Genomic DNA, 5,288 nt, shown 5'->3' with positions numbered 1-5,288 from the left:
TATCTTTTTAACGTTTTAACTGAATATATTCATAAAGTGTGTATCGATGATGTGCTACATCTTTTATATCTTTTTAATGTTTTAACTGATTTTGTAAAAGTTTATTTTGTGGGTAATTAATAAATTTATTGGAATTAGAGAGAATCCTAACAAATTTTATGTGGATCATGGTCATACAGCATTGTACGAAAAATAAAAAAAAATATTTTTAATATATTAAAAGTATATATTATTTGTGTATTGAATGTACATTATACAAAATAATGTATTTTTAGTACTTAAATAGTGTACTTTCCCTGAATGCAAGATACATTTTTAATATACTGAATATACATTATTTGTGTACTGAATATACAAAATAATGTACTTTCAATACTCAAATAATGTACTTTATTTATGTAGACAAATAATATACTTTTTATTTATGGTCCATTCAATAACGACTTGAAAATTAGCTACAAGGTTTCTATACAAGTATATTTATTAGGAATGTTAATCATAGCACGAAATCGATGGGTTGAGCTGATAAGCCTAAAAAATTTTAAGGTTAAGAATTAGAAATTTTATTTATCTCGATAAAAAATTAGCTTACATACTATGTCCGATAAGCCCAAAGATTCTAATATTTTAAGGTTAAAGTCATGAATTTTGAACTCGACCAAAAAAAAAAAAAAAACCTAATAGTCCGATAAGGCTAGCTCGAAAACGAATGGGCTAGCCTAGGTGGCATCCCTAATATTTATTGTACAAATTCATCAAGCTTAGGGTCCGTTTTGAAACTCGTAAAATGACTTTCGAAAGTTATTTTCTAGATTTTCTCGTGTTTGACTACTCAAGGAAAATAAAGTCAAAGGAAAATCATCATTCTAATCAATGGACAAACCATCCACCCTATAAAAATGACATGAACCCACAGTATTTGCAAAAAAAGATCTACCTGCAAGAGGATCACCTCATAAGGGTGCCCTGATTATCTTTATAGATGTACCACGATGTCTTTGTAAAGTTGAGACTCCTTGAGGATCAACTAAAATTCGTGAAAACCCCCCTTAACAAGTTTCAAAAGCGACAACAACACGATTGAGGCAGAATGATTAATCAAGTTGTCTGTCAAGTTGGGGATTAGGACCATAATCAGGATTAGTGTTAGGAACAAGTGTAATTTAGATTTTGATGACACCAAAAGTTAGGAAATTTCAATCTCAAAATCTATTTTATTTCCTAGACTTAGGAACTCTATCATTTGTTTCGAATAGTTCGAATGGTAAGTCGAATAGTTACGTTTCGGATAGTCAGGCGACAAAGCTTCAAAGAGTTGAAGGCTAGAAGAGTTCGAGTCGAAGAATAGAAAATAAAAAGAGTTCAAGACTGAAAGGTTGCAAATGTCGAATAGTGGAAGTGTTTACCTTTCGAGTAGAAGGGAATTATAAGAAGATGTTCAAATAGTAAGTACAACTATTCGAAACTGAAAGGTTATAAGTGTTAAGGTTCAAAACATTAACTCAAATAGTAAGAGTTAACTATTCGAAAGGACTACTCGAGACATCCTCCGAGCAAACAATTTAAAACCTTAAACACAAGAGCTTTATGAGAACATGTGACCAAGGCAAAGAGAGTCCTAGGTACGCATCCCTAAAGAGATTTTCCTTAAAAGCCTAAACAATAGGAGTAGAACAAAAAGTAAAGTTCAGCTAAAAAAGTGGTCTAACGGTTGAAAAAAAAATTGACATATAAAGTAACCTTTCGATTTACACATTGGCCATTACCAATGGTTAAATTAAAGAACGTTTGAAATGAGTTTCCCTCCAACGGATTCATTTCAAAACTCCTATAAATACCTTCATTCGAAACTGAAGAAGATGTTGATCGATTAAGAGAAAAATATTCATGTGTTCAAAAGCTTTCAAGTTTCATATACGTTACAAATAAGAGATAGTTAAAGATATAATGCCAAATCAGGAATAGAAGCTTGTGCAGCTCAAAGTGAAGATCAAGTTCAACATCAAGAGCCAAGTCTTCTAGTTGGAGGATCAAAGAATCTTTTCTTTGAAATCTTGTATCGCTACTCTGTAGAAGTAGAAAGAGGCAGAGTAAAATCGTGTGGAGTTGAAAAACCTAAGAAACTCAAAGCCGGCTCTGTGTTCAAGGCTTAAGTGTTCTTTTTGTACTAAAGGGATTAGTGCAAGCCTCCTTTGGAGTTTAAAGGAGAAGAGTGGAGTAAGCTGAGTTGGCTGAACCACTATAAAAACTCTCTCTCTATCTTTACCTTACTGCATTCATATTCATTTCCACACTTAAAATTCTAACATTTCAAAGGAACATTCCTTCTGACGTGCAAAACAATTAAAAGTGGTTAAATATTTTCTGTTATGCATACTCAATGAAAGGTTAACCATGAAGAAGTAACCCTTCGGATCTGCTTAACTGAATCGTTAAAATTTTTAAAACTTATACAAGTCTATTCACCTCCCACCCCACCCCACCCTACCCTCTAGACTTGTAACCCCTCTTACCAGGACCATACCCCTAAAGCGATAAGGGTAGTCAGAGGAAAACACTTAGCCTGGAAATGCTACAAAAGAGCATTCCAAAAGATAAGATAGGGGCATCGGTCTGTGAATAATATAGGGAAGAAACTCAAAAAAAAAAAATTAAGGAAGGGGCCGAAACCAGTCATAGAGGTAGCGACATTAAGTCGTTTTATGTCAAAGTTGGCTAAATGATCACTTCCCTTTTTCCAATTAATGAAAGAGATGAAAGGTTGCACATGAACGCTCGAGTGCCAAAAGGCATTTGATCATTTCAAGGCTCACTTGGGCTCAACCCTAGTGTTATCCAAACTAGAGAAGGGAGAAACCTTAAATATCTATATAAGGGTGGCCTAACCACAATAAGCTATGTCATGCTAAGGGAAAAAACATGAGTTTAAAAGTCAATTTATTATGTGAGTAGGGCTCTACATGATGTCGAGCTAAGCTATAAACCCTTAGAAAGAAACGATGTACGCATTGTTAAGGATGATTAGAAAGTTAGTGTGATACTTCTAAATACACTACGTGGTCGATATGGCTGACCAACCCCTAGGCTTAATACTGAGGAATCATGTATCCTTTGGATAAATGGGGAAATAAGTAGTAGAGTTGGCTTAGTACAGCCTGGAGTACTAATTGTGTATGTCTATCAAGGCCTATGCCTTAGCTAATTTCATTGTGAAATGCATGGTGTCTAAAGAATAGCGGGGTCCAAATACACCAAGCCCCTTAGAGAATGGAAAATTTACAATGACAAGGCTTCCGTTGAGAAAGGCTACAAGGGAGGGGTTGTCTTGATCTCCCTTGAAGATTTTAAAGTTTACCAAGCATTCTAGTTCAACCCTTGAAACTCTTATTGAGATACCTTATCCCATCATGGATTTCAACTATGACTTGACCAACCTTGAATTTTGTAAGGTATTGCTATAAAGAGATCTCTCAAATGAAAAACTTTCCTCTCAACTATTTAACAAGATTTTAAAGCTTATTAAACTAATAGGGGGATTGAAACTAGAAAAATTCCTCCAGTTTCAAGGGTTGAAAATACAACTTGATTCTCGACTGGTAGTCGAGCAAGTAGTATAAAGAAATGGTCTTAAACCTACCAAAAGGATTTTACCACTAGGAATTACAAAAAATAAAAAATAAAAAAATACCGTGATTAGAAAATCAAGAAGCAGATCTCTTATCTCGCTCGACATAAGGGCTAGATGAACATTTGAGATATATATGCAGAATAGTCCAGGTGGTCGAGATAGAAACTCTCAACATTGAATGAGACAAGGTCTTAGCTATATTACTAGCCTCAAATGAGTAGCTGAATGAGATATTCTTGTACAAGACACATTGTGTCACACCTAATGACTCCAATGTTAAAGAAGGTTTTATACATGTTCTCTTTGTACCAAGTGATCGATGGGAAACTGTGCAAGTTGTAAGGTATTGGTATAAAGAGTTTAAGAGCTCACCTCTTTCCATGATCACTTGGTATAGAAAGAGGCGAGCTCTTAAACTCTTTCTATACTTCTGCTACTAACGATTCCATTAATGAGATGGAGTATTGATCTGGCAGGTCCTTTCCCGAAAGGTATAACATGCTTGAAATTTCTCATCTTGGCTATAGACTACTTCACCAAGTATGTTGAAGTCGAGCCTTTAGCCTCAATCACAGAGTATTAGTGTCGGAAGTTTGTTTAGAAGAATATATTATCAAGGTCTAGATTGCTATGGAAAATTGTGTTTGACAATGGAAAACAATTTGACATCTGACTTTTGATTGACTCTACGCATATTATGGGTTGGAACATATAAAAGTTCTGATGACAGACCTTAGGTGAATAGTCAAGTAGAAAATACCAATCGGGTCATTTAGACAGTCTAGATAAGATAATATAAATTAAATGTCAACTTGGTACAAAGAATTGCCTTCGATCATGTGAACCTACAAGGTTACGCCTCAGTGGAGCACTAGAGGAACACCATTCACTATGCCATATGACTACGAGGTAAGGGTCCCAATAGAATTTATGATTCCACCCAAACAAGCGATGTAATAATACCAACTTGAATAAAATGAAGAGAATTAAGGGTTGAGTACGTTAAACATTTTATAAGAAAGAGGAAACAAACGAAACTCATAGGGATATCGCCAATACCAATTAGCTGTAAAATTGTATCAGGATATATGGGTACAACTAAGACAATTCTAAGTAGGGGAATTGGTATTAAGGCGAAGAGAAGCTAATAAGCCCTTCAAAGGGGGTAAATTATCCAAGAATTAGGAATGCGCATACTGAGTATCAGGAATAATTTGAAAATGGACTTACAAATTGGAAATGATGCAAAGAGAGACATGTGGATAGCGTATGTAATACCTATCATCTTAAAAGGTTATACCAATGGCGTGTTATTGAAAAGGGGAATAAGTCCATCCAAGGGACCTAACAAGAGCCAGTTAGGCTCTAGGCTTTACACGTAGGAGAGGTTGGGGTGCAAAATAAAATGAATCAACGACAAATACAATACACAGGCATATAAAGAAATAAAAAGGTGTAGTCATATTAAGAATAAAACAGAGTTCAACAAAAAGAAGTCAAAATAGAGTGTCCGAAGTAAAGGTGCTATAAAAAGATAGTTTAAAGGAAATAATAAATTAGGACAGGCCTCCAGATGAAAGTCAAGTAGGTGGGGGTCCAAGAGTACCTAAAGCACCATTGATTATCCCATATATGGAAAGTGAGGTGTAGTCCAGACTAA

The sequence above is a fragment of the Ipomoea triloba genome, chromosome 8, assembly GCF_003576645.1.
Source record: "Ipomoea triloba cultivar NCNSP0323 chromosome 8, ASM357664v1".
NCBI classification, from domain to species: Eukaryota; Viridiplantae; Streptophyta; class Magnoliopsida; order Solanales; family Convolvulaceae; genus Ipomoea; species Ipomoea triloba.
This window is presented reverse-complemented; position numbering follows the sequence as displayed.